The sequence below is a fragment of the Dermochelys coriacea genome, chromosome 28, assembly GCF_009764565.3.
Source record: "Dermochelys coriacea isolate rDerCor1 chromosome 28, rDerCor1.pri.v4, whole genome shotgun sequence".
NCBI classification, from domain to species: Eukaryota; Metazoa; Chordata; order Testudines; family Dermochelyidae; genus Dermochelys; species Dermochelys coriacea.
Window position 1 is genome coordinate 6131856 of NC_050095.1, and position 10550 is coordinate 6142405.

At 47.9% G+C, this 10550-nt stretch overlaps 1 protein-coding gene and 2 non-coding genes across 3 annotated transcripts in view; all 3 read right to left on the reverse strand.

Moving 5' to 3' along the window:
- The window catches only part of LOC119849388 (zinc finger protein OZF-like), an 875044-nt gene that overhangs the window by 792535 nt on the left and 71959 nt on the right, over positions 1-10550 (reverse strand). The gene's annotated exons all lie outside the window — the stretch shown is intronic.
- Positions 922-993, reverse strand: TRNAG-UCC. The gene has a single exon. It is a non-coding gene; the product is annotated as a tRNA-Gly (tRNA).
- TRNAC-GCA lies at positions 7277-7348 on the reverse strand. Its single transcript has one exon. It is a non-coding gene; the product is annotated as a tRNA-Cys (tRNA).

The following is a 10550-nucleotide window of genomic DNA, read 5'->3' on the forward strand; positions in this document are numbered from 1 at the left end:
TTGTTCATTGAGAAAATACAATCCAGGAGGAAAGTATTTGTTACTTTCCTGAATGAGCTTCAAATCGGCACTCCAGCTCATCCCTCCTGGTATTGCCCATGTCCGGTAATGTGGTCTATGTAGATGTCCCTTGACCACCTGATGGCATCCGACACCAGGAGTTGCCGCATCAGCTGAGCGTAGCATTGGCCGATTCTGCATCCTCTCAGCACTCGCTTGTTATTGGGGTCCCATGCGCCCAAGGCTCTGACGATCAGTGCGTGTGTCTGGACCCGGTAACCCCTAGCTCTCAGGGTGCTGGCCAGGGGGGCGTATCTCTCCACCTTTCGAGCTCGGGCACCGTGGAAGGCTGGGGTCCTGTTCTCAAACAGCACTGTGACATCCACCGTGACGATCTTCTTCCGGGCCTCGTTGGTGATGACGATGTCTGGTCGCAGTTGGCTGTCGGTTCCGGGGACAGCGGAGTTTACGGCGACCTTCCCCATGGATGGCGGGATGGCTCTGGCCAGGCGATCTGGGATGGCATAGCGTCGCAGCTGCTAGGCTCTTGCAGATACACAGGACGTGGGGTAGCGTCTTGTTGGCATAGCCACACTTCCCGCATCGCTTGTCCCGATCCCCGTGGCGGATAGCTCCATTCAGCAGCATGCAGTTGAGCCTGGCCTGGTGGATGAACCTCCAGCCGGCAAACCGGGTGAAGCTGCCCCCGGGGAGGAGGTGGTTGCTGTTGTCCCACATCCTGGTCTGGCTTCATTACACAAGGGTGATTCCTACAGGTCACTGTGTAGTCCTGCCCCCTGCGTGTTTAATGACCTGCTGGGATGTGGGACATTAATCCTCTGATTATTGGGTTGAGAATGTGATTATCACACAATGTGACTGAAATTAAACCAGTTCCAGACAAGGGAAAAAGTACTCTGTTGCATTGGCCAGGAATCGAACCCGGGTCAACTGCTTGGAAGGCAGCTATGCTCACCACTATACCACCAATGCATCTGCAGAGGCTTATCCTCCTAGGTGCCACTTGTGCAAGCAAAAGGACTCATTGCCACACAGCAGGCTGGACGGGCAAGGGGCAGCCTGTCAGCTCCGAGCCCAGACAGGTTCCCAGACCCAGAGTGACTGAAAGACCGGAAAGGGGCTGCAGGCTGGGGGTGGAGCTATGTTGGCATAACCCTGTAGTATAGACACAACCTACAGTGATGGAAGGGGCTGGACACTGTGGCTCAGAGCCAGGGGACGAGTCACCGCTGAGAGCCAGGCTTCTCCCCCTGAGCCAGGCAGGAGCAGCTATTGGAAGGGGCTGCAGATTCCCTGCACTGTGGCAGCTGCTCTGGGCCGGGGATTCTCGCCTCCAGAGCAGAACTGCTGGGGCAACTGAGACATGACCAGTCCCTGCCTCACTTCCCCACCCCAAGTCTGCGCCTCTCCCTGCAGCAATGGTGACTCTGGAGCTAGGTGTGACTGATCCTGGCCTTGTTTAGTCTGCAGAAGAGAAGGGTGAGGGGGGGTTTGATAGCAGCCTTCAACTACCTGAAAGGGGGGTTCCAATGAGGATGGAGCTCAGCTGCTCTCAGTGGTGGCAGATGACAGAACGAGGAGTAATGGTCTCAAGTTGCAGTGGATATTAGCTTGGATATTAGGAAAAACTTTTTCACTAGGAGGGTGGTGAAACGCTGGAACGGGTTACTGAGGGAGGTGGTGGAATCTCCTTCCTTAGAGGTTTTTAAGGCCCGGTTTGACAAAGCCCTGGCTGGGATGACTTAGTTGGGGTTGGTCCTGCTTTGAGCAGGGGGTTGGACTAGATACCTCCTGAAGTCCCTTCCAAACCTGATCTTCTGTGATTCTGTCCCCAACTCCCATCTGCGAGGGCCAAAGGAGCAGGTTCTCCCCTCCGCTCCAGCCATCTAACGGCTCCCCCGCGTGCTGGGCTGGGAGGCGTCACTGGTAGGTGGGGGCAGGGGCAGGGGCAGTTACTGGGCCTGAGGTGACCCCAGGGAGTGCGTGTGACAGTCTGTTCATCCTTGCACTGGACAATGTCAAAGCCTGTGCAAAGTACGCCTTGTACGAGATCATTTAAAAACTCATAATTTGCTGAGCATTATTGTCCTGACAAAATATTTCTGGCAACATTGCATGTGAAGTTATAAGATACTACTGCATGATATTACATAAGACATTGAATGATATTACATAAGGCAATTCTGGAGGACGGTCGCAAACAGTTGTCCAGAGACAAAAGGCGAGCCAACGCCCCAGCCAGGTGAAAACAAGGTCACCTGAGGAAGTGGCCATTCATCAGCAGGAAAGAGGGTGTGGGCAAAAATCTGCATCTTGTCAAAGAAGCAGCTTGAAGTTCCTGCCCACAGAGACTTGGTCTCTGGAGATGACTCTTGCGCAAGTGAAGGGTCTATAAAAGGAGAGAGCAAAACACACCACATGAATTAGTCTCCCTCCTTTTCTCTCTACCCACAACATCTGAAGAACGAAGAAAGCCACAAGGATGGATGGGGAGATCCTCACTGAAAGGTGATTCAGCCTGCAAACTGTGTCAGCATATGGTGAGAGAAAGGCTATGGCTACTCTACACTTTCATCATTAAAACTTTTGCCTCTCAGGGGTGTGAAAAAAACACATACACACATACCCCCGAACGACAAAATTTTTAACGCCGCAAAGTGCTGGTGTGGGAGATGCTCTCCCACCAACGAAGCTACCGCCCCGCATTGTGGGTGGTTTTATATTGTTGTCAGGAAAGCGCTCTCCTGGTGACAAAGAGCGGCTACACTGAGTGCTTTACAACAGTGAGGCTGTAGTGGCGTGGCTGTGCCGTTGTAAGGTATACAGTGTAGACATAGCCAGAGTCTCTGACTTGAATTCACTCCATTTTGTTGAGTTAGGTGTTAGCTGTGTTTTACTTTTATTTCTTTGTAACCAGTTCAGACTTTTATCCCTCATTACTTGTAATCACTTAAAATCGGTCTTTCTGTAGTTAATCCACTTGTTTTATTGTTTTAATCTAGACCAGTGTGTCTGGGCTGAAGTGTTCGGAAAACTCCATGTGGGATAACAGGATTGTGGCTATCGTTTTATATTAATCAGTGATGGACTTTCTATGAACTTGTGTCATCCAGCATAGCACTGGGCAGTGGAAGACACACATTTCTGGGGGAAAGTCTGGGAACCGGGAGTTTGCTTGTGGTGCCTGGCAGAGTGATTCAGAGTGTTTGGCCATAGCACTCAGAGAGTACAATTGGGGCTGACTTACATGATGGAGTGACAATTCTGTTCTTTACTATAGTTTCAACCAGTTTGCCCGGCACTGAAGTCAGGCTTACTGGCCTCTTATTGCCGAGATCACCCCTGGAGCCCTTTTTTAAAAAACTGGCATCACATTAGCTCTGCTCCAGTCATTGGGTACAGAAGCCGATTTAAATGATAGGTTACAAACCACAGTTATCAGAGTGGCAGCCGTGTCAGTCTGTATCAGCAAGAACAACGAGGAGTCCTTGTGGCACCTTCGAGACTAACAAATATATTTGGGCATAAGCTTTCATGGGCTATTACTCACTTCATCAGATGCAGTTACAAACCACAGTTAGTAGTCCTGCAATTTCACATTTGAATTTCTTCAGAGCTCTTGGGTGAATCCCATCTGGTCCTGGTGACTTATTACCAAGGGTCTGATCTTCATTTCCCATTCAGCCCCTTTCTCTGGGTAGAGAATCTGCCCCAGCTCTGGGCTCCTGCAGCCCCTGCCACCCACCTAGCACCACATGCCCCATGGCTCAGCCCTGGCCTGGTTTGCAGCTCTTCTCCAGATCGTGGAAGGAGTGGAGGCAGTGCAGGAGTCTTCCCTGGGGCCGCAGGCCTGAGGCTTTGGGAGAGAGAGATTGTCTGAGACATCAGAGCATTGGAAATTCTGCGGCCACCTGCTAAATCAGGGACCTCTTCCAGCCGACTCTGAGCTGCCGGGATCCCTCCCACTGAGCAGGATGCCCACAGATTACAGCCTGAAAACAGGCAGATGATACTAACTCCTGTACTCCCTGCATCACAACTGGAGGTGGAAAGACCCCTCTTTGCTGTAGGGTGTGTGGGCATCATGCTATAGCACCATGCGGCCATTCATGGCATCAGCACTTCTACCAGCAGTGCTGGGCCAGGCACAAAACCCCCAAACCCAAATGTGCCACAGGCCCAGTTGCAGCTGGGAAGCCAGGGTTTGCTACCAGGCAGCTCAGCGTCTATGTCCATTCTCTGGCCAGCCCATGGTGCTATTTGTACCACTAAACGCTGCATCAATCCCAAAGTCCCCTTTCGTCAGCCCTAGAAATTCATTTAAACTTATGTTTGGCTCCCAGAGAAATAAACAAACGTGTCTGTGAACAGAAGGGAATTGAGTTCAATCCCTTCTCACCATCAATGTGCAAACCAGGAGCCTGTTGCTTTTCATTCCTGATGTGGTGCCATCATGTGGCCATTTGGTATCAGTCCCTGTTATTAAATAAATGGTTTCCCCCCCCCCGCCCCCCACAAAAACATTATTTCCCTCCTAGAGACACAGGAGCAGATTAATTTACAAAGGGCAAGTGATCCTGAGGCAGTGCTGGAGGGTGAAGGGAACATTCTCAACATTACTAAATTAATGCCTTGTGCTTCACACACACACAGAGAAAATTAACAATTAATTGAGCTACCAACGTGCTTCACAGAATGAAATAAACACCTTTACGTGCACTGGGTAGGGTGCATTAAACAACTCTAAAATATGTTCTGGGCAATACATAAAAAAGATATTGCACTGAACAATTCACTGGGTATAGTTAATGTACTACATAATATATAAAGAAGTTAAGAAAGATGTGATTAAAAATTAATTTGTTGTGCCGTTTACAACACACACACTCTTAACTGAATTATTTAAGCTACCCACATTTCCACTTTCTCATGGCATTTTCATTCTGAAGGTTGTTTTAATTTGCTTATTTTCTTGGAACTAGAAATGGGGAAGGAGAACACTAGAGTCAGTGGATTTACAGCAATGAGGGATTAGTGTCATTATTGGTCACTTTCGTTAACACAGAGTTAACATTGCCTGTGAGTATCTCGTACCCCTCCAGAACACTGAGTTCAGGAAAACTCAAATTCTGGAAAAGCAGGGACTACAGAGGGAATGAACATGACCAGATAACCTTAACTCTGCCCTCTTGGGCCAATTCCCTGATAGCATATGAGAACGCAGAAAGGTTTGTCCTTATGGCTACTTCCCAAGAGTTTGTTTCTTTAGTAATCGATCTATCCTCCCCCCCATCAAGAACAACTGATTTTATGCACAGTAACTTAAAGTTTCTATTATGCTGGTGTCTGGCACTGAAATTTACTGTTTTTTGTCCCAGCCCACTCAAAGACTAAACTACTGCACAAAAGGTCCTTTATTTCAGATTCTACAAACTGCCCACTCCCCCACCCACTTCAAGGGGATGGTAGCTTCCTGACCTACAGGGAACTCATAGTAACATGCTCAAGGTCACAGAGTTCTTAGGAGAAAATAAAAGGGGAAAATACCTAGCCTTTTCCACCCAAGTGTTCAATGAGACCAGAAAGTGAGACTAGAGAAGCAAGACTGTGCAATTAACTATCCGGTACTACACTAACCCTGCAATTAGTTAGATGCGGACACGCCCAGCTCTGTTAAAGTTACAGAGATTCTGCTGCTGATCATGAAATAGAAGCACATCTTTAAAAAGCTCTCTTTTAATACCTCTGAAAGTTACAAAAAACAGTAATCTGTGTTCAAGGAAGGTGGCCGTTTATTAGAGCCCCAATTTATAGTAAAAAGAAAAGGAGGACTTGTGGCACCTTAGAGACTAACAAATTTATTTGAGCATAAGCTTTCATGAGCTACAGCTCACTTCATCGGATGCATTTGGTGGCTCACGAAAGCTTATGCTCAAATAAATTTGTTAGTCTCTAAGGTGCCACATGTCCTCCTTTTCTTTTTGCGAATACAGGCTAACACGGCTGCTACTCTGAAACCAATTTATAGTGTGTGCACAAAGAAAGGTTTGAATGTGTAACAGTTTGGTAAAGCTTGGCTATTTGATTTTTCTAACAGGCTCCTGCCCACCTCCAGCAGAGTTTTCAGTCACACTCTATGGCACCTTTCTTTCCAAGCGTAACACAAGCTAGCCCATTCCTCCCCGTATTCTATCTGTGACCTGATGTTGGAATGAGGCAGAGTCCTGGGAAATTATCAGAATAGGAAGGAATTAAAAACCGGGATTAATCAAAGATGAGATGCAGACACAGTCTATTGTACAACTGGTGAAGTGATAGGGACACACTCCCGCTAGGGCTGGTTCTGACTTTGACTTTCCGATCAAAGAGAACGAGTTCATGCGGGAGCTATGGGCAGCTGCCCTGTCAGTGCATCACCTGACAGGTGTTTCACAAAACACAGCCCTTGCCCTCTGGAAGAGAAACACTCCCGACTGTCACCACCTCCCTTCACTCTCCGTGGGGCTGTTTGACTGAGGGACCTGGCTCTCTCCGGGAGGCCCATGGTGATTCTTAAAAGAGCTGTTGTGGGGCAGGAGTTATCCCGATGGAAATCTCTTCACTTCTTAGCCCTGGCTTTGGGGTTGGCTTTGGTTTGGCTCTCTCCTGGCTTGGTTTTAGGTGGGATGTTGAGCACCTTCTGGGGTGTGGCAGCTTTGACCTTTTGGGAGCTTTTCTCTGCCGTTCTGGTCCCTGCTGCAGCCACCGCTTTCTTAGGGCTATTTCTGGCCCTGGGCATGGCAGCCTTTCTGGGGATCCTGGCAGCTCTGACCAGCTTCTTGGTGGCTATTTTCCTGCTCAGAGCCACTGGCTTTTTCTCATGCCTTGTCCTGAGGGCCCAGCTGCTGCTGGCTGAATGTGAAGGAGCGAAGGTGATTGTGACTTTAGCCTGCACCAAGGTGCCTTTGCTCGTCAGACTCTTCAGCCCCAACTGCATGTGGTTCTTGTTTTTCTGCACAGCATAGCTCCTGGAGAACAAGGACCTGCCAGTGTACATCATATTATACCTTTGTTTAATGGATGAAAACACAAACTAGAGCCTCAGAGGACTGGAATTGATTTCAGCGGATGGACAGGTTTGTGAAGTTTTGACACATTTGCATAGGAAAATGTTAAGTGTTTAAATTCATTTCAAGCCCCCCCATTCAGTGGAATTCCTGAACGTACTGGAGATGGCGATGAAAATGTATTTCCATGAAAAAAAGAACAAGTGCCCAGGGAGCACCTGGATTTGAACCAGGGACCTCTTGATCTGCAGTCAAATGCTCTACCACTGAGCTATACTCCCCATGCTCAAGGATTGTTGGAGCTAGTTTCTTGAGAGTTATGAAGGACACACCTGAGTTCAAAGAGCTCTTGTTCCATTTCCAGCCATGGGTGCTTTCAAAATGGGGTTTTATTAAGCATTATAGGTGCAGGAAAGCACCACACCTTGCACAATCCCCACACCTGCTCGGTCTCACCTGAGCACAACTACTACTTATCTGGGACCACACCCTGCTCCCCAGCTCTGTGCAATTTAACCTCTCCAGCATTGCTCCAAACCCTCAAAGGGCATATTTAAATAGAACCCACTAATCCCCATAGTGTGAATTCAGTAACTGCCAGACAATTCCATTCTGACCAGAAACACGGCGCTCCCGGGAGCGTCCGCCTCACCCCTGTGCCCTGCAGCAGAGCAGGGGCCATAAGGCACAGGTCCCTTTTTTATATTTTGCAAACTCATGGTTCAGTGGGACAATTCTTGTCTCCCATTCGTGGCCAGTGCCGAGCTGAGTTTTATGCTTATGTGAGCGGGGAAACGCTCCTGCTATTGTGGGGAACTTTCCTGGCTTATGCACTACCCCGGTGAAGTGGGCTAGCGAAAGGATCTGAGTCCTAACTCCCATTTCCTTTACCCAGAGCCCTCCCTGACCTCGAGGACTTTTCTTCCACTCTCCTGCGTGGCAAAGTCCTTGCAACCCCAACAAGGCTGGGTCCAGGATTCCTGGGGAGCTTGACCCCCAATCTTGTCATGGTCACTTAGGGCAGGGGTAGGGTGTCCCCACTCCGGGGTGTTCTCTCTGCACTGGATGCTTCCCTGACCCACTGATCATTACATACAGTACAAACAAGCATACTTTAACATATAACATATAACATATAAACAGCAACCAGTGTTAAAAAATAAGGACAATACGGGAAAGGTGAAAGGAAAACACCCCACCCCACTCTGTGACATGGGGACATCACAGCCAGCGTCTCTAGAACATCAGGGAAGTTCACAGTCTGTTCCTCACATGTCCCAGATCTCCTGTCCAAGCCCTAGCCGTGCCGCAGGTCGGCCACTTGCTCTGGCAGTGGCCACATGCCCTCAGGCTCTAGGCGACAGGACCCTTCTTCCCAGCATCGGCCCCCATGTCGGATGCATGCAGTGGAAAATACAGTGGGGAGATTTCATGTTCTCTGTGTATATCAAATCTCCCCCCTCTATTTTCCACTCCATGCATCTGATGAAGTGGGTTTTAGCCCACGAAAGCTTATGCTCAAATACATTCGTTAGTCTCTAAGGTGCCACAAGGCCTCCTCGTTCTTTCTACGGGACTCCTTGTAGTTTTAGCAATAAGTGATCTCTCTCCTGCCATCCATCTCCACCCTCTGGCAAACAGAGGCTAGGGACACCGTTCCTTCCCCAGCCTGGCTCATTGCCATTAATGGACTTAGCTGCCATGAATGTCTCCAGTTCTCTTTTCTCCATGACACCTGTGTTTCGAGTATTGCACTGGCCATGCTTGTGACTGTGTGTCCTAATTTGGATTTTTCATTCTGACTTTTTCTTCTTTTTGGAGCAGACGGTTATTCTGCGCATCATCTGACCTCCAGCCTGACTGATTTTTCTGGGCTGGTCTCCAAACTTGCTTTTCATTCAATCCCCCCAGGGCGATTTGCCTTTTGCCACTCTCAAGTTTTAACAAATTAAAGTTAAAAGAAAAGGAGTACTTGTGGCACCTTAGAGACTAACAAATTTATTAGAGCATAAGCTTTCGTGAGCTACAGCTCACTTCATCGGATGCATTTGGTGGAAAAAACAGAGGAGAGATTTATATACACACACACAGAGAACATGAAACAATGGGTTTATCATACACACTGTAAGGAGAGGTTTCAGAGTAGCAGCCGTGTTAGTCTGTATTCGCAAAAAGAAAAGGAGTACTTGTGGCACCTTAGAGACTAACAAATTTATTAGAGCATAAACTTTCGTGAGCTACAGCTCACTTCATCGGATGCATTTGGTGGAAAAAACAGAGGAGAGATTTATATACACACACACAGAGAACATTGTTTCATGTTCTCTGTGTGTGTGTATATAAATCTCTCCTCTGTTTTTTCCACCAAATGCATCCGATGAAGTGAGCTGTAGCTCACGAAAGCTTATGCTCTAATAAATTTGTTAGTCTCTAAGGTGCCACAAGTACTCCTTTTCTTTTTACTGTAAGGAGAGTGATCACTTAAGATAAGCCATCACCAGCAGCAGGGGGGGAAAGGAGGAAAACCTTTCATGGTGACAAGCAAGGTAGGCTAATTCCAGCAGTTAACAAGAATATCAGAGGAACAGTGGGGGGTGGGGTGGGAGGGAGAAATACCATGGGGAAATAGTTTTACTTTGTGTAATGACTCATCCATTCCCAGTCTCTATTCAAGCCTAAGTTAATTGTATCCAGTTTGCAAATTAATTCCAATTCAGCAGTCTCTCGTTGGAGTCTGTTTTTGAAGCTTTTTTGTTGAAGTATAGCCACTCTTAGGTCTGTGATCGAGTGACCAGAGAGATTGAAGTGTTCTCCAACTGGTTTTTGAATGTTATAATTCTTGACGTCTGATTTGTGTCCATTCATTCTTTTACGTAGAGATTGTCCAGTTTGGCCAATGTACATGGCAGAGGGGCATTGCTGGCACATGATGGCATATATCACATTGGTAGATGCGCAGGTGAACGAGCCTCTGATAGTGTGGCTGATGTGATTAGGCCCTATGATGGTGTCCCCTGAATAGATATGTGGACAGAGTTGGCAACGGGCTTTGTTGCAAGGATAGGTTCCTGGGTTAGTGGTTCTGTTGTGTGGTATGTGGTTGCTGGTGAGTATTTGCTTCAGATTGGGGGGCTGTCTGTAAGCAAGGACTGGTCTGTCTCCCAAGATCTGTGAGAGTGATGGGTCGTCCTTCAGGATAGGTTGTAGATCCTTGATGATGCGTTGGAGAGGTTTTAGTTGGGGGCTGAAGGTGATGGCTAGTGGCGTTCTGTTGTTTTCTTTGTTGGGCCTGTCCTGTAGCAGGTGACTTCTGGGTACTCTTCTGGCTCTGTCAATCTGTTTCTTCACTTCAGCAGGTGGGTATTGTAGTTGTAGGAATGCATGATAGAGATCTTGTAGGTGTTTGTCTCTGTCTGAGGGGTTGGAGCAAATGCGGTTATATCGTAGCGCTTGGCTGTAGACAATGGATCGAGTGGTATGATC